Here is a 23265-nt window from a genome sequence, read left to right on the forward strand (position 1 = left end):
TGGAAACTCTTAATCTTGTTGATGGATTTGACTTTTAAAGACTGATCTGACAAAAAATAAATTCTCATGGAAACTCAAGAGAATCATTGCTCTGATTAAAGGAGATGAGAAATCTAGGCTATCCATGAAAGTAAGGGTATGATATCGCATTTGTTCCAGATACAACTTCGGGAAAAAGAAGGAACTTCCTCTAACTCCAATATCTCAGTTGGTAGTACTCTGGGACTTTTAATCAATACTGCTATTCCAGTGCTGATGCCATCAGTTGTTCAATTAAACAATAATGATCCCTTGGCTCAAAGAAGAGTAGGGATTCCATCGTCAACCAACAGTTCAAAAAAAAAACTAGGCTGTTTGTGAGATCTTGCTGCCCGAAGCTGTTTGATTGGCAAAACTTAGGAAAATTAAGAAGATCAAATGACAAGCTAAGAGCAAGAATATATACAACATTCTATTCTGCCATGTTTACTATTGAGATGCTTTACCATTCAGATACCCTTTTCATTCAGTTCTTTTGCAGTGTGAAAGTCTCGCATTACAGGAAGAAAAGGTTACAGATCTATTTTACGGTCTATTACCAAGACACTCACCTAGATTGTATACACTTAATGTATATGGTAAAGGGCATAAACTGACAGTGATGATAAAGTGGTAACACTGCATTATCCATCATTCATGTCTCATTTATTTCATTATGTTCTACTAGTCACAAAACAATCAGCCTCCCTGTTCCATTGACACTCTGCAACTTTCATTTTCCTCCTTTTGGGGAGGGAGCTTTTAGCTTTTCCCAACAGTTAGAATTAAAGCTCTCTCAACTCTTTTTGTTCATGTTTCACAGCAAAATGTAGTTTCTACAAGCAGATCTACACTACCTATGGTCAGAACCTCACATCTTTGTGTGCTGTGAATGGGAGTAGGGTGCCTCAGGATCAGCAACTTAAAGTTATCTGTTTTTAATACAACTGGAAATTCTCTCTCTCTCTCTCTCTCTCTGCCTTTCGGGTCTCTTTCTGTCTGTGTAATTTGACACATTGTGTATTCAGTATACTGGGACCTACTGTTTTCCGTGGCTAACCTGTCTGAACACCAACGACACCTTTGATTGGTGTGATGGTGTCCCAGCCTAATATAAGATATGCGATTTGAGAACCTCTCATTCACTCACTCACCTGAAGAAGGAGATAATCTCCAAAAGCTTGTGATTTTAAAATAAAATTGTTGGACTATAACCTGGTGTTGTAAGATTCCTTACATTTGTCCACCCCAGTCCATCACCGGCATCTCCACATCACTGTTACGTTGTGGAAACACAGTTGAAGCAAGGGAACTGATGAAACTCCCAACCATTTCTCTGGATCATTGTGCAGAATAAATCACGCAAGATCAAGGCGGGCAATCGTGTTATTTTTCTTTTCAGGTCGTGTGTGAATTGCAACTTTCCAACTTTGATGGGCTTTATTTTTTTCTTTTGACTCCCAACTTACATATCTAATCATTTGGTCCCAAGAATAACTCTTACTGACCATTATCTGTGTGCAAGCTTCTCATACATCCAGCATTTTAAAGTAGGGAGAAAAGTCCTTATGCAATTAACATATAATGCTTCCTTCCCTATCAGAGACTACTAGAGCTATAGCTATCCTTAGATAGTATTTGTGTATTGGATCAACCCACACATACAAAGATAAAAGAATTTCTTTCAGAAAGCAGCCAACATAATTATATTTTAAATTTGTATATTCCATTGAGAAAGGATAACACAAATTTTATGGAGCTGTGCTGCAGTCATGCTAATGACAAAGCTGAAGTGGGAATTCAGCATAATGGGGAATCAAACATGCATCTCATTGTTCTCTCCATGCTAAGTCTTTTTAAAAGAGTAAACACAGTGCCTGGTGTAGTAGTGAGCTATACCAAGAAAGATAGTTCGATCTCCAGTCTGTATTGAATTACTAGGTGTCAGCTGAGGTAGCAGTGCGGTCACTACTAGTGGCCTGAGGCGAGGTGAGAATGATCTTGATGGCTATCCAGTGACTTCAGCTGAAAGTAAACCCATACAGACACAGGAATCACTCATCCAAACAATTCTTTGTCGGTTTTATTTCCTCAGACATAGGAGAATGAATTTTGCTTAATGGTAAATGGGCCAATTTCATTTCCACTAAGTATGTTGCTCCAAGTAATTTAAGTGCCTCTGATTTGTCACACTGCTTGTCCGACATCCAGTTTTGGAGGAGCAGAAATTTCCTCCAATTAAATATTGGGAAGATCAAAGACATTGCCTTAGGTTTCCACCACAAAATCCATTCCCTTTCCCTGTCCACTGTCTGAGGCCGAACCAGACTGTTCGCAACCGTAGCATCCTATTTGACCCTGAACTGAGCTCCAACCTCATATCCTGTCCATCAACAAGATTACCAATTTCCAATTCCGTGACTCCGCCCCACCTCAGGTCATCTGCTGCTGAAACCCTCATCCATGCATTGATTACCTCCAGATTTGATTATTCCAAAGCTCTCCTGGCTGGCATCCCACCTTGCATGCTCCGTAGACTTGAGCTCATCCAAAACTCTGCTGCCTGTATCCTAACTTGCACCATCTCCTGTTCACCCATCACCCCTGTGCTCGCTGACCTTCATTGGCTTGTGGCCTGGCTATGCTTTGATTTTAAAATTCTCATCCTTGTTTTCAAAGCCCTCCATGGTCTCACCCCTCCCTATCTCTGTAACCTCCTCCAGCCCTATAACCCTCCGAGATCGTTGCGTTTCTCCAATTCTTGCCTCCTGCGCATCCATCGCTTCACCATTGGCGGCCGTGCCATCTGCTGCTTGGGCCCTAAGCTCTGGAATTCCCTCCCTAAACCTCTCCGCTTCTCTACCTGACTCTCCTCCTTTAAGATGCTCCTTAAAACCTACCTCTTTTATCAAGCTTTGGGTCACCTAATATCTCCTTATGAGGCTCAGCGTCAAATTTTGCTTGATAACACTCCTCTGAAACGCCTTGGGACGTTTTGCTACATTAAAGGCACTACATAAATGCAAGTTGTTTTTGTTGTAATGCCAGATGGGTGAGGCCAATATGCTTATTTGTGTTGGTTCGCGCATGCAGGATGGCTACTTTGTTGAGATACCAGAGGACTGCCAGCATCTTCGGAAGCACTTCCCAGTGTAAGGCACTACTTTAAGAGGAGAAATTGGGAGAGAAAAATGTATACTGATATTATTCTCTCACGTGGTGTGTATAACACCTGGGATATGGCTGAAAAGTACTGATCACTGATTGACTTAAAGGTTAAGAATACCTTTCTCCAGGTATCTATTATTGTACATGTAAATCCCCTATCAAACATGTAGTAACTAGTATAGTAAAACAAATTTACATTTAGCTTTACCAAATATTTGATCAATGCCTTTAAACTGGGTCACTGCAATACCTCCTAGGTATGTCATTAAATCATAAACCATAATTAAGGGGGCTCCTCCAGTAAATGGAATAATTGGAACAGTATTATGGTGAAATGATCCATTTACCATTAATGAAAGCCATGTTCTTGGAGTGAAGCAAATCCCATTTAAAGAAAGACCTGCATTTATATAGCGCTTTTCATGACCTCAGGACGTTCCAAAGCACTTTACGGTGAAGGAAGTACTTTTGAAGTGTAGTCACTGTTGTAGTGTAGGAAATGTGGCAGCCAATTTGTGCACAGCAAGCTCCCACAAACAGCAATGAAATAAATGACCAATTCATCTGTTTCAGATGTTGGTTGAGAGATGAATGTTGGGAAGGACTCCCCTGCTCTTCTTCCAATCGTGCAATGGGATCTTTTACATCTACCTGAGAAGGCAGACAGGGCCTCCCTTTAATGTCTCATCCCAAAGAAGGTACCTCCAACAGCACAGCACAGCACTCCCTCTCCACTATATAGAAGTGCCAGCCTAGATTATGTGGGGCCTGAACCAGAGGTTAGAGTGCTACCACTGAGCCAAGGCTGACACCGAAGACACTATGAGCTGTCCTCAGCAATGTCAGGGTCGTTCGGCAGTTCTGCCTAAGTCATCAACCCTCTATTCATGCCGGATCGTAATTGAGTCGATCAATCTTATCTTCTCATGAAAGCAGAAGCTCAGGGTATAAGGACAGCTCAATAATATTTATAGTACTGTGTATGGAACTGGAAGCAGGTATACGACCACAAATATACACGAGAGCGCACAAAATATCGAAGCCCTACCCCTGTCACCCTTTTCCAAATCCCAACCAAGCGGAGATGTGAAAGCTTTTACTTCAACAAGTAATTACCAATCAATCAATTACCATTCAATCACTCGGGCGTCAGAGAAGAGCAATCTCTTTGGTGCATTACAATATGCAATGATAGCCATTCTATAGCTACATCCAGAAACACCCAGAAAAGTTCAGTTAAAATCAGCTTTAATGCTACAAGTAATTCGATTTTCACCTTTACTCAAACTTATTTAAATATAATAACTTGAACTTTATCGTCGGATTCAAAGGATGTAAGGGTCGAAGATGTTTTATTTTTGAGAGCAGGTCTGTACTATCTCACGGTAATGAGGGGGTTGGGGCTGAGCTACAAGGCATAAATTAACGAATAATCTACACAGACACAAGGCTAATTTCTCAGCACAAATTAGGTGAGAGCAATGGCTAAATGATAAGATCCGTTACTCTGAAACTTAAAATGGATTTAATAATGTGCCTCAATGGTCCCTGAGGGAGTTGAATGACTTCCTAAAAATAAAATATTCTGTCAGTTTTTACCCATACCATACTCTGGCTTGACGTCGGTTTTTGTAGGTCACTGTGCGCGACCTGTTGTTCATTCCTAATTTCTGACATTGATTCATCCTGTGTTTTGTCAGAATCTATTTTAAGTTGAAAGCTTGTCGCGTCACGAGTTACTCGACCCAGAGACCTCCCCATCACTGAGCGAGAGGATTTAAACTTGCTCCTGCTACATTTGGGGGGGGGTAAAACGTCAAGCAATCCGATTACCACAGGGACAACTCAGGGTCCGCATTTCAGTCAGTGTCAGTGTCAGGTCAGGTAAGGCAAGTCCATCTTATTTCTCAGTCAATTTTTTCACAACCAAATTACAATGATTAATTTGATCTTAAGGACTTTTATTTACAAGACTGCAAACATAACTGTTAACGAATATTTTAATTACAGTGAAATGCTTTATAGTATTTTAGTCGATGCCTAAAATTAAACGGCATCTCCACATCAAAATTAAACCATGTAAGGTTAGAAATGACTGTTAGCAGGGTCATTAATGGTTAACGCCTATTAAAATAGAGCACAAAGGATTGTCATTACAACATGTTAAATTTACCTTCGCCAATATCCCAAACAGTAATTTCTACGCTAAAGAAAATTTTAAAAAGAAGTGGTGGGCTGAGTTGTTGAAGCTGTACGGTGGTTCAATTGACCACAGTGCCTGTGTTGGGGGGAGGGAAATAGCCAAGGTTCCTGCTCCTGATCACAATATACCAATCCTGCTGGAAGTGTGTGCATGAATGCCAAGTGAGAACAGAATGAGGTTCTGCTGTGATGCCCCCCACAGTCGGATAAACTAACAGTCACCATTGATGATCATGCATGAGTAATGGCCATTTGGGAGAGGTTCTAAAAGACACCCGATATCTGTGGAGCTGCAGCCTCGGGAGTATTTGGGGAAGAGAGGAAATTATTTTTAAAAACTGTGAGGAATTGTTTTACAAACTAAGTAATGTAAGTGTCCTGACTATCAGTATGATACAACTGTATGGAGGTACAGGAGAAATCACAAATAAGTTTCCTTCTGTTTTTAGGCTGAGATTTTGTTGTTGACATGGCATTTCCTTGGGTTCCGATTAAACCACAAAATATACAATATAAATTGGGCAATTCCACATGAGCTGCTAGTGAGATGCAAACTCTGATCAGTAAAGATGCTCATCAGCTTCTGCATACATGCAGCCGTTCAAAGCTCTGACAGAAAAGGAAAGTTATTTTTTTTTAAGTGAAAACACTATCAAACTATTGTACTGTTAACATTTAATGATTGAAAAGACTGACTAGAATCATAGAAAATTTATGGTGCAAAAGGAGGCAATTCGACCCATTGTGTCCGCACCCAGCCTAATCCCACTTTCCAGCACTTGGTCCATAGCCTTGTAGGTCATGGCACTTCAGGTGCACGTCCAGATACTTTTTAAATGAGTTGAGAGTTTCTGCCTCTACCACACTTTGAGGCAGTGAGTTCTAGGCCCCTATCACCCTCTGGGTGAAAACATTTTTCCTCCGCTCCCCTCCAATCCTTCTACCAATCACTTTAAATCTATGCCTCCTGGTTATTGACCTCTCTGCTAAGGGAAATTGGTCCTTCCTATCCACTCTATCCAGGCCCCTCATAATTTTGTACACCTCAATTAAATCACCCCTCAGCCTCCTCTGCTCCAAAGGGAACAACTCCAGCCTATCCAATCTTTCCTCATAGCTAAAATTCTCCAGCCCTGGCAACATCCTCGTAAATCTCCTTTGTACCCTCTCCAGTGCAATTACATCCTGTAATGTGGTGACCAGAACTGTACAGAGTACCCAAGCTAGTTACAACACTGGTGAGCTGTGGCTAAACCAGTCTTAACGTAAGTAAGAACATAAGAAATTAGAAATAGGAGCAGGAGTAGGCCAATCGGCCCCTCGAGCCTGCTCCGCCATTCAATAAGATCATGGCTGATCTGATCCTAACCTCAAATCTAAATTCATGTCCAATTTCCTGCCCACTTCCCATAAACCCTAATTCCCTTTACTTCTAGGAAACTGTCTATTTCTGTTTTAAATGTATTTAATGATGTAGCTTCCACAGCTTCCTGGGGCAGCAAATTCCACAGACCTACTACCCTCTGAGTGAAGAAGTTTCTCCTCATCTCAGTTTTGAAAGAGCAGCCCGTTATTCTAAGATTATGCCCCCTAGTTCTAGTTTCACCCATCCTTTGGAACATCCTTACCGCATCCACCCGATCAAGCCCCTTCACAATCTTATATGTTTCAATAAGATCGCCTCTCATTCTTCTGAACTCCAATGAGTAGAGTCCCAATCTACTCAACCTCTCCTCATATGTCCACCCCCTCATCCCCGGGATTAACCGAGTGAACCTTCTTTGTACTGCCTCGAGAGCAAGTATGTCTTTTCTTAAGTATGGACACCAAAATTGTATGCAGTATTCCAGGTGTGGTCTCACCAATACCTTATATAACTGCAGCAATACCTCCCTGTTTTTATATTCTATCCCCCTAGCAATAAAAGCCAACATTCCGTTGGCCTTCTTGATCACCTGCTGCACCTGCATACTAATTTTTTGATTTTCTTGCACGAGGACCCCCAGATCCCTTTGTACTGCAGTACTTTCCAGTTTCTTGCCATTAAGATAATAACTTGCTCTCTGATTTTCCTGCCAAAGTGCATAATGTCACATTTTCCAATATTGTATTGCATCTGCCAAATCTCTGCCCACTCACCCAGCCTGTCAATATCCCCCTGCACGTTTTTTATGTCCTCCTCACTCTCTACTTTCCTTCCCATCTTTGTATCATCTGCAAACTTTGATATGTTACACATGGTCCCCTCCTCCAAATCGTTAATATAGATTGTAAAGAGTTGGGGACCCAGCACCGACCCCTGCGGAACACCACTGGCTACTGGTTGCCAGTCCGAGAATGAACCATTTATCCCAACTCTTTGCTTCCTGTTAGATAACCAATCCTCCACCCATGCCAGAATATTACCCCCAATCCAGTGATTCTTTATCTTGAGCAATAATCTTTTATGTGGCACCTTGTCGAATGCCTTCTGGAAGTCCAAATACACTACGTCCACTGGTTCCCCTTTATCCACCCTGTACGTTATATCCTCGAAGAACTCAAGCAAATTTGTCAGACATGACTTCCCCTTCGTAAAGCCATGCTGACTTTGTCCTATTAAATTATGTTTATCCAAATGTTCTGCTACTGTCTCCTTAATAATAGACTCCAAAATTTTACCCACCACAGATGTTAGGCTAACTGGTCTATAATTTCCAGCCTTCTGCCTACTACCCTTTTTAAATAAGGGTGTTACATTAGCAGTTTTCCAATCTGCCGGGACCTTTGCCGAGTCCAGAGAATTTTGGAAAATTATTACCAAAGCATCCACAATCCCCACTGCCACTTCCCTCAAGACCCGAGGATGTCAGCCATCAGGTCCAGGGGATTTATCCGCCTTGAGTCCCATTAATTTACTGAGTACCAATTTCTTAGTGATTTTAATCGTATTTAGCTCCTCCCCCCCCCCCCCCAGAGCCCCCTGTTTGTCCAGTGTTGGGATATTCTTAGTGTCCTCTACCGTAAAGACTGAAACAAAATTTGTTCAGCATTTTTGCCATCTCCATGTTTCCCACCATTAATTTCCCGGTCTCATCCTCTAAGGGACCTACGTTTGCCTTAGCCACCCTTTTTCTTTTTATATAACTGTAGAAACTCTTGCTATCTGTTTTTATATTTTTTTGCTAATTTATTTTCATAATCTATCTTCCCTTTCTTAATCAATCCTTTAGTTACTTTTTGCTGTCTTTTGAAGACTTCCCAATCTTCTATCCTCCCACTAAGTTTGGCTACCTTTTTTGTCCTTGTTTTTAGTCGGATACTATCCTTAATTTCTTTACTTAGCCACGGATGGCTGTCATTTCATTCACACCCTTTTTTCCTCAGTGGAATATATTTGTTTTGAAAGTTGTAAAATAACTCCTTAAATGAACACCACTGCTCATGTACCGTCTTACCCTTTAATCTATTTTCCCAGTCCACTTTAATCAATTCCGCTCTCATACCATCAAAGTCTCCTTTATTCAAGCTCAGTACGCTTGTTTGAGAACCAACCTTTTCACCCTCTAATTGGATATGGAATGTAACCATGTTATGGTCACTCATTCCAAGGGGATCCTTAACTAGGACATTATTAATTAATCCTGGCTCATTACACAGGACCAGGTCCAAGGTTGCTTGCCCCCTTGTAGGATCAGTTACATACTGCTCAAGAAATCCATCCCTAATACACTCAATAAACTCTTCCTCAAGGCTGCCCTGCCCAATTTGATTTGTCCAGTTAATATGATAGTTAAAATCCCCCATAATTATAGCTGTTCTCTTATTACATGCCCAGACTATTTCCTGATTAATACTTCTTCCAGCAGAGTTGCAACTATTAGGAGGCTTATATACTACGCCCACGAGTGTTTTTTTCCCCTTATTATTCCTTATCTCTACCCAAACTGTTTCATTGTCCTGATCCTTTGTCCCAATATCATTTCTCTGTATTACAGTGATTCCTTCCTTTATTAACATAGCCACCCCACCTCCCCTTCCTTCCTGCCTGTCCTTCCTGATTGTTAAATACCCTGGCATATTTAATTCCCAGTCGTTGTCACCCTGCAGCCATGTTTCTGTAATGGCCACAAGATCATACCCATACGTCGTTATTTGTGCCGTTAACTCGTCCATTTTGTTACGAATGCTACGTGCATTCAGATAAAGAACTTTCAAATATGTTTTGTGACACTTAGTTCCTGCTTTTTCCTTTTTTAACACTTTACCTTTTACTCCATACCTTCTGTCCCTTCCTGACACGCTTTCCTCTGTCTACCTGCTCAGGTTCCCAACCCCCTGCCACAGCTTTGATGCTGGGTTAATCGCCTTGCGCCTTCTAGTTTTCATTTTATCTGTCGTGCCTAAAGTACACTTTCTTTCTGCTGCTCTACGCTTTTCCCTTTCACTTGTTCTTGAACAACTGTTTGTACTATTTGTATTGTAGATTTCCCCTGGGTCTTCCCCTCTCTTGCTGCTCTCAACTTTATTCCCTTCTGACTCCTCGCTCAGGTTCCCATCCCCCTGCCACTCTAGTTTAAACCTTCCCCAACAGCACTAGCAAACACCCCCGCGAGGACATTGGTCCTGGTCTTGCTCGGGTGTAACCCGTCACGCTTGTACAGGTCGCACCTTCCCAGAACTGGTACCAATGTCCCAGGAATCTAAATCCCTCCCTCCTACACCATCCCTGCAGCCACGCATTCATCCTGTCTATTCTCCTGTTCCTATACTTACTAGCACGTGGCACCGGTAGTAATCCTGAGATCACTACCTTTGAAGTCCTGCTTTTTACTTTATCTCCTAACTCCTTAAATTCGCCTTGCAGGACCTCATCCCTTTTTTTACCTATGTCATTGGTACCAATATGGACCACGACTACTGGCTGTTCACCCTCCCCCTCCAGAATGCCCTGCAGCCGCTCCATGACATCCTTGACCCTAGCACCAGGGAGGCAACATACCATCCTGGAGTCACGTTTGCGGCCGCAGAAACACCTATCCGTTCCCCTTACAATTGAATCATCTATCACTATAGCCCTGCCACTCTTCTTCGTCCTCTCCTGTGCAGCAGAGCCACCCGTGGTGCCCCGAACCTGGCTCTTGCTGCTTTCCCCTGATAAGCCATCTCCCCCAACAGTATCTGAATCAGAATATCTGTTTGAGAGGGAGATGGCCCCAGGGGACTCCTGCTCTACCTGCCTCGTCCTTTTACTCTGCCTGGCGGTCACCCATTTCCTTTCTGCCTGTGTAATCTTTACCTGCGGTGTGACCACCTCACTGAACGTGCTATCCACGATAGTCTCAGCATCGCGGATGCTCAGCGAATCCACCCGCAGCTCCAGCTCCAAAAGGCGGTTAGCCAGTAGCTGCAGCTGGACACACTTCCTGCACACATGGTCGCCAGGGACACTGATAGTGTCCATGACTTCCCACATCGTGCAGGAGGAGCATATCACGGGTGCGAGCTGTGCTGCCATGACTTGCCTGAGACCCTCAGACTCTCCTCCCGCTCTCGGTGTCTCCTTTTATACTGTGCTCACCTCTCGGACTCTCCTGCCTCACCTGTGACATCGCACAGTAGTTGTCTCTTTTTGAAGGTCTGCTGCTGCTTTTATACAGTTCCAGCATAACCTCCCTGCTCTTTTACCCTATGCCTCGGCTAATAAAGGAAAGGAATCCATATGCCTTCTTAACCACCTTATCTACCTGTCCTGCTACCTTCAGGGATCTGTGGACATGCACTCTAAGGTCCCTCACTGCCTTTACACCTTTCAGTATCCTCCCATTTATTGTGTATTCCCTTGCCTTGTTTGCCCTCGCCAAATGCATTACCTCACACTTCTCTGGATTGAATTCCATTTGCCACTTTTCTACCCTCCTGACCAGTCCATTGATATCTTCCTGCAGTCTACAGTTTTCCTCCACTCTGTCACCCACACGGCCAATTTTTGTATCATCTGCAAACTTCTTAATCATGCCCCCTACATTTAAGTCCAAGTCATTAATATATATCACAAAAAGCAAGGGACCTAGTACTGAGCCCTGTGGAACCCCACTGGAAACAGCCTTCCAGTCACAAAAGTACCTTTTGGATCCAATTTGCCACTCTCCCTTGGATCCCATGGCTCATACTTTTTTGACCAGTTTGCCATGTGAGACCTTGTCAAAAGCCTTGCTACAATCCATGTAGACTACATCCAATGCATTACCCTCATCGACCTTCCTTGTTAACTCCTCAAAAAATTCAATCAAGTTAGTCAGACACGACCTTCCCTTAACCAATCCATGCTGACTGTCCTTGATTACTTCATGCCTTACTAAGTGACGGTTTATCGTTTCCCTAAGAATTGATTCCAATAATTTGCCCACCATCGAGCTGACTATTAACAGCAGTTCTTCAGTCACTTTTTAAAAAAACTGCCCTCGCCAATCGGGAGCAGCACTCCGTGCAGGTGGCTTTGTGTGAATACAGAGCTCTGTCTTCTCCATTTTCATAGTGGTGTAAGCACATCTCCACTATCGCTCAACTATAGCTGGTGCCATTCCCATTGATTGGCTCAACAGCCTATGTTTGTTTCACTGCATCAAAGTACAAATTTGGCTTTGTTTCTTTAAAAATTAATAATTAAAAAGCAAAAAAGATGAAAATGGTGATTTACTCAGCATTTGCAGTGTGCAATACATCCGATTTTTTTTTAAACTTAACTTCACACAGGAAGAACAGCATTGAAAATGTTGTCAGCCATCTGTTCTTCGATTTGGTCACAGGCTGTAATTTTGTGACCATAAACTATGGGCAGTATTATTAGCTGTCCTCTGTGTAACACAACTGGGAGGTCCTGATGGTGAGAGCGGTGAGAGCCTCGGTTGAGTGGTTAATAAAGTAATCAAAACCCCAAAAATAGTGTTATGTCGGTAAAATATTTAGTTGGATACACACTTTTTTTTTTCCTTCGTGGTGAGCTTTCTCATTCAAGGTTTGCCATTCCATCTTTTTGAAGTTTATCTTTCATCACCGCTGCTAACTTCCATTATGGTCGACAATTTACGTTTAGTGTGATAGATAGGTGGGGAGGGAGTGGAAGTGGGAGTTATTGGGGGGGCGGGGGGGGGGGGGAGATGCAAGTGCTTGTCACACAACAACAAAAATAACTTGCTCTTTTCTAGCACTTTAAACTTAGTAAAACATCCCATCTCGCTTCACAGGAGCCACAGTTTTAATTAAAAGAATACATTGGAGGTTCCTCAGTGGTTTTGTGTGTAAAAGGCACCACCTTGTCTGATACAAAGCCGACCAAACCAGAAGGTTCCAAGTTCATATCCCAGTTTATGGTGTTGGCTGACCTGGGGTGCTTTGTGCTCCTGGGCCAGAAAATGTGTGGTGGTGTATGTGGGGGGGGCGGGGGGAAGAAAAAAAGAGAGGTGGGGGGTGGGCCAGGAAGGTGTGGAAACCAGCCAGGATTCCTGTTCCTGACAATTATCCAATGAGAGTGTGCACATGGATGTCAAATGATCGAATTGTGCTGCCTGCCAACACTCATTAGCTCGGTATAGGGAAAATCACATCCTGGGTGAGATGCTGCAGGGGAGAGTAGAACTGCACCCCAACAAGAGTCAATGCCATTTACAGAGGAGGGGAGCAAAGGGGGGAAAAAAACAGAAGGGGGGGAAAAAAACAGAAGGGGAAGGGAATACACTGGGTTTTCACCAGGATATTATCTGGCACAAGCTATGCACATGGTTCTCAATAAATTGTTTGCAGTGAATCTTGCTAAATGCTCTTTTGTTGATATCACAATACATAGTTGCACTAGTGCTTCAAGGGCACAAGCACAAGAATTGCCTGATAAAGAAATATTTTTCAAGGAACTAATCTTCTATTTTAGATAATAGGATAAATCGCCAAATCTTTGATCTCATGGTTAATGTTACCGTAACACTTTAACGAGATTACAGCCTTGTAATCATTTCTTTGTTCTCTATGGTAATAATATGTTGTAAAAATTCACACATTAGCCTTGTACTATATAGAGAATAAAAGAGGAATATACTTGTTTGTTTTTGTAAAATCAGTAATATTGACCATCCCCATGTATAAAAATACTAAATAGTTGTCAGTTTGTGAAATTTAGGGTGAAATAGAAGGTTTTTTTCTGTACGAAGCAGCCGGTTAATAAAATTGCTCTCTGAGTAATTACACATTTCAAAGTCATACTTCCCTGTGATTTTTGTTACCAAATCATTTTTTAAAAATCCCTCTGTTTTTCATCAAGAACAATTTCACTCCTATTATTCTTCAATACTATAATCAAGCTCTATATACCTAGCAGTTTTATATATTTGTAAATACCTCTGAAAATTAAATAAGACTGTAATCAGAGAAAAAATAATATCCTTAATGTAATCTCCTAATAGTAACATACAACTGAAAGATGTAAAAGTTTGAAGTACACAATTACAATTTAACCAAAATTTGATTGCTATGTCTATTATTCAGAGAAAGGAATCTCAAGTGCCTGCCAGCATTTTGAAGTCTGCACTTTACACATTGAATAAATTAAGAACTGCAGGTGTATAAATCTAACATTTGTTACACAGCCAAATGGAAATATAATTTTAGCCAAGGAATATTTAAGACATTAAAGTGCCTCAATTAAATTTGAGAAAGCCAGAGTATAAATCGGGGATGGAGTATAGTTTGTAGAACACAGGATTTATGATTGGGGAATAATGCACATTGTCAATGCTGCTATGTACTATTCTTTGTATACTACACAATTGTTTCTTAATTTTTTTTTATTATTGAAATTTTGATTTTCTTTTCCAAATAGAAGCCAGTGATTTTACTTTTTTTTTAAAAAAAAACTACCAGGACCCTGATTAGCCCACATATTTTCCATCTGTTTTGAGGTGTGTGGTATAACATTAAAAGTTAGCCCAAGTTCCCTCTCCTGATGGTCGGCCAGTGACCACCACCACCCCCCACTCCGCCCCCCTTTACTGGAAAGTGCATGACTGATTGGTCTTGATTGTGATATTCCCACAGCCAAAAAGCCGACTGCAAAAATCACTGTTTCAGCTTACACATAATTAACAATGGCCATTTGGGTGATATACCTCAGGATTGCTAGTGCCTGTGGAACCATCGCAGAGTATAAGGGGTCCTCTGCCCATAGTACTCTTGAATCAGCCATTATCAGATATGTTGGAATGGTCTGAGATGACTCGTCCTCTGATTTTATATCCCCTGAAGGGAAACATCTGGCATCTTTGCCTCTCTCATGCACTTTTATGTAAAATCTGAATTTAGGGCGATTGATATCAAACTATCCCTTGTGTGTGGCTCTCTATCATTTCATGCTGTGTGCCTCCACTCAGAAAATGGACATCCAGGCCTCTGTGCATACATAGAGGATAAGAACATAAGAAATAGGAGCAGGAGTAGGCCAATCCGCCCCTCGAGCCTGCTCCGCCATTCAATAAGATCATGGCTGATCTGATCCTAACCTCAAATCTAAATTCATGTCCAATTTCCTGCCCGCTCCCCGTAACCCCTAATTCCCTTCACTTCCAGGAAACTGTCTATTTCTGCTTTGAATTTATTCAATGATGTAGCTTCCACAGCTTCCTGGGGCAGCAAATTCCACAGACCCACCACCCTCTGAGTGAAGAAGTTTCCCCTCATCTCAGTTTTGAAAGAGCAGCCCCTTATTCTAAGATTATGCCCCCTACTTCTAGTTTCACCCAACCTTGGGAACATCCTCACTGCATCCACCCGATCAAGCCCCTTCACAATCTTATATGTTTCAATAAGATCGCCTCTCATTCTTCTGAACTCCAATGAGTAGAGTCCCAATCCACTCAACCTCTCCTCATATGTCCACCCCCTCATCCCCGGGATTAACCGAGTGAACCTTCTTTGTACTGCCTCGAGAGCAAGTATGTCTTCTTAAGTATGGACACCAAAACTGTATGCAGTATTCCAGGTGCGGTCTCACCAATACCTTATATAACTGCAGCAATACCTCTCTGTTTTTATATTGTATCCCCCTAGCAATAAAAGCCAACATTCCGTTGGCCTTCTTGATCACCTGCTGCACCTGCATACTAACTTTTTGATTTTCTTGCACGAGGACCCCCAGATCCCTTTGTACTGCAGTACTTTCCAGTCTCCTGCCATCAAGATAATAACTTGCTCTCTGGTTTTTCCTGCCAAAGTGCATAACCTCACATTTTCCAATATTGTATTGCATCTGCCAAATCTCCGCCCACTCACCCAGCCTGTCACTATCCCCCTGCAGGTTGTTTATGTCCTTCTCACTCTCTACTTTCCCTCCCATCTTTGTATCATCTGCAAACTTCGATATGTTACACTCGGTCCCCTCCTCCAAATCGTTAATATAGATTGTAAAGAGTTGGGGACCCAGCACCGACCCCTGCGGAACACCACTGGCTACTGGTTGCCAGTCCGAGAATGAACCATTTATCCCAACTCTCTGCTTCCTGTTAGATAACCAATCCTCCACCCATGCCAGAATATTACCCCCAATCCAGTGATTCTTTATCTTGAGCAATAATCTTTTATGTGGCACCTTGTCAAATGCCTTCTGGAAGTCTAAATACACTACGTCCACTGGTTCCCCTTTATCCACCCTGCACGTTATGTCCTCAAAGAACTCAAGCAAATTTGTCAGACATGACTTCCTCTTCATAAAGCCATGCTGACTTTGTCCTATTAAATTATGTTTATCCAAATGTTCTGCTACTGTCTCCTTAATAATAGACTCCAAAATTTTACCCACCACAGATGTTGGGCTAACTGGTCTATAATTTCCAGCCTTCTGCCTACTACCCTTTTTAAATAAGGGTGTTACATTAGCAGTTTTCCAATTGGCCGGGACCTTTGCCGAGTCCAGAGAATTTTGGAAAATTATTACCAAAGCATCCACAATCACGACTGCCACTTCCCTCAAGACCCTAGGATGTCAGCCATCAGGTCCAGGGGATTTATCCGCCTTGAGTCCCATTAATTTACTGAGTACCAACTCCTTAGTGATTTTAATCGTATTTAGCTCCTCCCCCGCTAGAGCCCCCTGTTTGTCCAGTGTTGGGATATTCTTAGTGTCCTCTACCGTAAAGACTGAAACAAAATATTTGTTCAGCACTTTTGCCATCTCCATGTTTCCCACCATTAATTTCCCGGTCTCATCCTCTAAGGGACCTACGTTTGCCTTAGCCACCCTTTTTCTTTTTATATAACTGTAGAAACTCTTGCAATCTGTTTTTATATTTTTTTGCTAATTTATTTTCATAATCTATCTTCCCTTTCTTAATCAATCCTTTAGTTACTTTTTGCTGTCTTTTGAAGACTTCCCAATCTTCTATCCTCCCATAATTTAACGCGCATCAAGGTAGATAAATCTCTGGGACCTGATGAAATGTATCCCAGGACGTTATGGGAGGTTTGGGAGGAAATTGCGGGTCCCCTAGCAGAGATATTTGAATCATCCACCGCTACAGGTGAGGTGCCTGAAGATTGGAGGGTAGCAAATGTTGTGCCTTTGTTTAAGAAGGGCGGCAGGGAAAAGCCTGGGAACTACAGACCGGTGAGCCTGACATCTGTAGTGGGTAAGTTGTTGGAGGGTATTCTGAGGGACAGGATCTGCAGGCATTTGGAGAGGCAGGGACTGATTCGGAACAGTCAGCATGGTTTTGTGAGAGGAAAATCATGTCTCACGAATTTGATTGAGTTTTTTGAAGGGGCAACCAAGAAGATAGATGAGGGCTGTGCAGTAGACATGGTCTACATGGACTTCAGCAAAGCCTTTGACAAGGTACCGCATGGTAGGTTGTTACATAAGGTTAAATCTCATGGGATCCAAGGTGAGGTAGCCAATTGGATACAAAATTGGCTTGACGACAGAAGACCGAGGGTGGTTGTGGAGGGTTATTTTTCAAACTGGAGGCCTGTGACCAGCGGTGTGCCTCAGGGATCGGTGCTGGGTCCGCTGTTATTTGTTATTTATATTAATGATTTGGATGAGAATTTAGGAGGCATGGTTAGTAAGTTTGCAGATGACACCAAGATTGGTGGCATTGTGGACAGTGAAGAAGGTTATCTAGGATTGCAACGGGATCTTGATAAATTGGGCCAGTGGGCCGATGAATGGCAGATGGAGTTTAATTTAGATAAATGTGAGGTGATGCATTTTGGTGGATCGAATCGGGCCAGGACCTACTCCGTTAATGGTAGGGCGTTGGGGAGAGTTATAGAACAAAGAGATCTAGGAGTACAGGTTCATAGCTCCTTGAAAGTGGAGTCACAGGTGGATAGGGTGGTGAAGAAGGCATTCGTCATGCTTGGTTTCATTGGTCAGAACATTGAATGCAGGAGTTGGGATGTCTTGTTGAAGTTGTACAGGGCATTGGTGAGGCCACACTTGGAGTACTGTGTACAGTTCTGGTCACCCTATTATAGAAAGGATATTATTAAACTAGAAAGAGTGCAGAAAAGATTTACCAGGATGCTACCGGGACTTGATGGTTTGACTTATAGGGAGAGGTTAGACAGACTGGGACTTTTTTCCCTGGAGAGTAGGAGGTTAAGGGGTGATCTTATAGAAGTCTATAAAATAATGAGGGGCATAGATAAGGTAGATAGTCAAAATCTTTTCCCAAAGGTAGGGGAGTCTATAACGAGGGGGCGTAGATTTAAGGTGAGAGGGGAGAGATACAAAAGGGTCCAGAGGGGCAATTTTTTCACTCAAAGGGTGGTGAGTGTCTGGAACGAGCTGCCAGTGGCAGTGGTAGAGGCGGGTACAATTTTGTCTTTTAAAAAGCATTTGGACAGTCACATGGGTAAGATGGGTATAGAGGGATATGGGCCAAGTGCAGGTAATTGGGACTAGCTTAGTGGTATGAACTGGGACGTGTTGGGCCGAAGGGCCTGTTTCCATGTTGTAACTTCTATGATTCTAAGTTTGGTTACCTTTTTTGTCCTTGTTCTTAGTCGGATACTATCCTTAATTTCTTTACTTAGCCACGGATGGCTGTCATTTCTTTTACACCCTTTTTTGCTCAGTGGAATATATTCTTTTTGAAAGTTGTAAAATAACTCCTTAAATGAACACCACTGTTCATGTACCGTCTTACCCTGTAATCTATTTTCCCAGTCCACTTTAATCAATTCCACTCTCATACCATCATAGTCTCCTTTATTCAAGCTCAGTACGCTTGTTTGAGAACCAACCTTCTCACCCTCTAATTGGATATGGAATGTAACCATGTTATGGTCACTCATTCCAAGGGGATCCTTAACTAGGACATTATTAATTAATCCTGGCTCATTACACAGGACCAGGTCCAAGGTTGCTTGCCCCCTTGTAGGATCAGTTACATACTGCTCAAGAAATCCATCCCTAATACACTCAATAAACTCTTCCTCAAGGCTGCCCTGCCCAATTTGATTTGTCCAGTTAATATGATAGTTAAAATCCCCCATAATTATAGCTGTTCCCTTATTACATGCCCCGACTATTTCCTGATTAATACTTCTTCCAGCAGAGTTGCAATTATTAGGAGGCCTATATACTATGCCCACTAGTTTTTTTTCCCCTTATTATTCCTTACCTCTACCAAAACTGTTTCATTGAAGGATCTAGGGTCCTTTTATCTAAACTGGCCTTCTCCATTAGGTGCATAAGAAAGTGTAAGCTGAGGATTGTATAATGAACTGATTCCACTTGAATTTAAAAAAAAATTTGAAGAACACTGGCCAAACAGCTGCTGAGCTGACTAATTGTGTTGTGCGATCTTGCATCATGACATAGCATGTTGCGCTGAATTGGCTCAGTTATGTTTACAAGCCCAAGAAAGGATGTGGTTGTTCCAGCAGCTGGTCGGGAGACCCACATGAATGTATTTGCTGCTGGCAAACATAATGTAGACGCATCTTCAGACATGCAATTATATCCTGCCACTCAGGACACAGCATGTCGATGCACCAATGAGAACACCACGTTGCCGTTCCCAATCAAACTTGTGACAACTGAAAGCTGTGTACTTTCTGGTGTCAGCCATGGCTCAATGGTAGCACTCACCCCCTGAATCAGAAGGTTGTGGGTTCAAGTCCCAGTCTGGGGACTTCAGCACACAATCTAGGCTGACGCTCCAGTGTGGTAATCGAGGGAGTGCTGCACTGTCGGAGATGCCGTCTTTTGGATGAGATGTTAAACCGAGACCCCGTTTGCTGTCTCAGGCAGACGTGTAAGATCCCAAGGCACTATTCCAAGAAGAGCGGGGAGTTCTCCCTGGTGTCCTCGCCAATATTCATTATTCAACCAATATCACTGTTATTATCACATTGCTGTTTGTGGGACCTTGCTGTGTGCAAATTGGCTGCTGCACTTCCTACATTACAACAGTGACGACACTTGAAATACTTCATTAGCTGGAATGTGCTTTGGTACGTCCTGAGATCGTGAAAGGCGCGATATAAATGCAAGTTGTTTTTTCTTTGTTTCTGAAGAATGTGGATTTTTTTCTAACCTTTTCTCACAACTTGGTTAAGTCATGGATCACCGTGAAATGCGTTATATAAACACATATCTTTTTTCTTTTTCCTGGGTCATGCTCTACTGTTATTTTCATCACATCACAACAAAGAGTCACATAGTTCTGCAAAATTAACCCAATTGTTCAATTAGGTATAAACCTCGGTAATATTTGCATAACCACTCAGATTAGTAGGTTAATATATAAATGATGTAACAACCATTGTATTGATGTCTTTCATCTTATCTAAAATTTACAACCTGATATCTGTGGTCGATGCAAGCACATGTTTTCCTCACTTGGAAACTGAAGTCATTGCACTGTTACAGACAAACTGAAAAACATCAGTATTATAACAGCACTTTTATCTGACACATGTTTTTCATGAAAATGCCTGGAAGCCTCTGAGAAATAACCTAACAATTTTTAAGGCAAAATTAGCAGTTTAAAATAAAACAGCATTGCTGGTACAAAATGGCAGCCCGGCATCCAAAGCCATTTGGAATGGTTGTTTATGTTCATTGGTGTCAGCTTTGGCTGAGTGATGGTACTCTTGCCTCTGAGTCAGAAGGTCATGGGTTCAAGTCCCACTCCAGAAACTTGAGCCCGTAATCTAGGCTGATACGTTAGTGCAGTGCACAGGGTGCGTTGGAGAGTGGGAATTTCCTCCAGCCCCTCCCCAAACATTCAATTCTGCTAAATCCAGCCTTTTATGTCGCTCCACTCCCTTTGTCCCACCTTTAGCTGCCTCGAAGCTACCCTCTGGAATTCTTTCCCCAAACTTCTCAATCTTTCCACCTTCCTCTTCTTCTCCTTTTAAAAACCTTTTTGGGGTGGGGAGGACTCATCTCTTTGACCAGGCTTTTAGTCACCCCTCCTAGCCTCTCCCTTCCTGGCTTAATTACTGTTTTCCCTTGCATCTATCCTGAAGTGCCTTGGGACATTAAAAGTGCTATTTAAATATGAGTTGTTCTTGTCATTGCAGTACCGAGATCTGAATTATGAACAGAAGGAGATAATACAAAGCCTGTCTATATCATTTATCTATAGTCCTAGGTTATAATGAGCAGGCTAGATAGGCTGATTCTTGTTCCTAATGTTCTTGGCTCTAATAAAATGAGAGGGAGGCACAGACCCCGAAGTAGATAAAACTGCTCAGAAGTATCGGTTTCACCATTTCACAAAATGTTTAGCCTCATTCATAGAATCTTACAGCACAGAAGGAGGCCGTTCAGCCCATCACGCCTGTGCCGGCTCTTTTGAAAGAGTTATCTAATTAGTCACACCCTCCTGCTCTTTTTCCCCCATAACGCTGCAAATTTATCCGTTTCAAGTACACTATGTATCCAATTCCTTTTTGAATGGTACTGTTGAATCTGCTTCCACCACCCTTTCAGGCAATGCATTTCATATCATCATAAACTGCGGCGTAGCAGAATTTCTCCTTTTTCTCATTCCACCCCCACCCACAGTTCTTCTGCTAATTATCCAAATCTGTGTCATAGAATTATTATAGCACTGAAGGAGGCCATTCGACCTATCGAGCTCACGCCGGCTCTTTGTAAGGCCAATCGCGTGTCGTAAGGTTACCGACCCTTCTGCCAGTGGAAACAGTTTCTCCCTATCAAAACGCCTCACAATTTTGAACACCTCTATTTAATCTCCCCTTAACACTTCTGCTCTCAGGAGAACAACCCCAGTTTCTCCAGTCTCTCCACATAACTGATGTCCTGCATTCCTGGTACCATTCTAGAAAATCTCCTCTCCACCCTCTCCAAGATCTTGACATCGTTTCTGAAAGTGCGGTGCCAATGTTTAGCCTCATTGGTAAGACCATATTTAGAACAGTGTGCACAGCACTGTTTATTTCTTATTCAAAAGGACCATCACTACATGAAACAAGGATCTGAATAATTCTGGGGTGCAAGACAGGCCATGATGGCATCAAAAGACAAGGATGTATGTAACAGGACTGAAGAACAAGTGCAAAATTTCAAAATATGGTGATGCCATTGTGACTGGAGAAGTGGAGACTGTCACATGAGGCTCTGCTGAAGGCGGCAGTGCTGCCAGCAATGAACATGAACAACTGTTCGAAGTGACATTGGATAGCACAGGGACAACTGTTTTGTTCCAACAATCGCTGGACTCTCAGCCCAGCACTGCCACATAACAAATAGGAGCAGGCCATACGGCCCCTCGAGCCTGCTCCGCTATTCAATAAGATCATGGCTGATCTTCAACCTCAACTCCACTTTCCCGCCCAATCCCCATATCCCTTGATTTCCCCTAGAGTCCAAAAACCTATCCATCTCAGCGTTGAATACACTCAATGACTCAGCATCCACAGCCCTCTGGGATAGAGAAATCCAAAGATTCACAACCCTCTGAATGAAGAAATTCCTCCTCATCTCAGTCTTAAATGGCTGACCCCTTATCCTGAGACTATGCCCCCTAGTTCTAGACTCTCCAGCCAGGGGAAACAACCTCACAGCATCGACCCTGTCAAGCCCCCTCAGAATCGTATATGTTTCAATGAGATCACCTCTCCTTCTTCTAAACTCCAGAGAGTATAGGCCCATTCTACTCAACCCTCTCATCCCAGGAATCAATCTGGTGAACCTTTAGGAACATAGGAACAGGAGTAGGCCATTCAGCCCCTCGTGCCTGCTCTGCCATTTGATAAGATCATGGCTGATCTGTGATCTAACTCCATATACCTGCCTTTGGCTCATATCCCTTAATGCATTTGGTTGCCAAAAAGCTATCTATCTCAGATTTAAATTTAGCAATTGAGCTACTATCAATTGCCATTTGCGGAAGAGAGTTCCAAACTTCCACCACCCTTTGTGTGTAGAAATGTTTTCTAATCTCGCTCCTGAATGGTCAGGCTCTAATTTTTAGACTGTGCCCCCTACTCCTAGAATCCCCAACCAGCGGAAATAGTTTCTCTCTATCCACCCCATCTGTTCCCCTTAATATCTTATAAACTTCGATCAGATCACCCCTTAACCTTCGAAACTCTAAAGAATAAAACCCCAATTTGTGTAATCTCTCCTCGTAACTTAACCCTTGAAGTCTGGGTATCATTTGTTGCACTGCCTCTAAGGCAAGTATATCCTTCTTTAAATAAGGAGACCTAAACTGTACAGTGTTCCAGGTGTGATCGCACCAAAGCCCTGTACAATTGTAGTAAGACTTCCTTACTTTTGTACTTCAACCCCCTTGCAATAAAGGCCAACATGCCATTTGCCTTCCTAATTGCTTGCTGTACCTGAATGCTAACTTTGTGTTTCTTGTGTGA

The 23265-nt window shown here is 42.5% G+C and overlaps 1 protein-coding gene across 3 annotated transcripts in view; it reads left to right on the forward strand.

The window, feature by feature from the left end:
• The first annotated feature begins 4948 nt into the window (after positions 1-4948).
• The window catches only part of csrp3 (cysteine and glycine-rich protein 3 (cardiac LIM protein)), a 40586-nt gene continuing 22269 nt past the window's right edge, over positions 4949-23265 (forward strand). The window contains exon 1 of one of the 3 annotated variants that reach the window (XM_067994112.1): positions 4949-5075. The gene's annotated coding sequence lies outside the window, so the exon portion shown is untranslated. The remainder of the gene's footprint in view (positions 5076-23265) is intronic. The other 2 variants (XM_067994113.1, XM_067994111.1) reach the window with 2 other exon arrangements.

The sequence above is a fragment of the Heptranchias perlo genome, chromosome 12 (assembly GCF_035084215.1).
Source record: "Heptranchias perlo isolate sHepPer1 chromosome 12, sHepPer1.hap1, whole genome shotgun sequence".
Taxonomy (NCBI): domain Eukaryota; kingdom Metazoa; phylum Chordata; class Chondrichthyes; order Hexanchiformes; family Hexanchidae; genus Heptranchias; species Heptranchias perlo.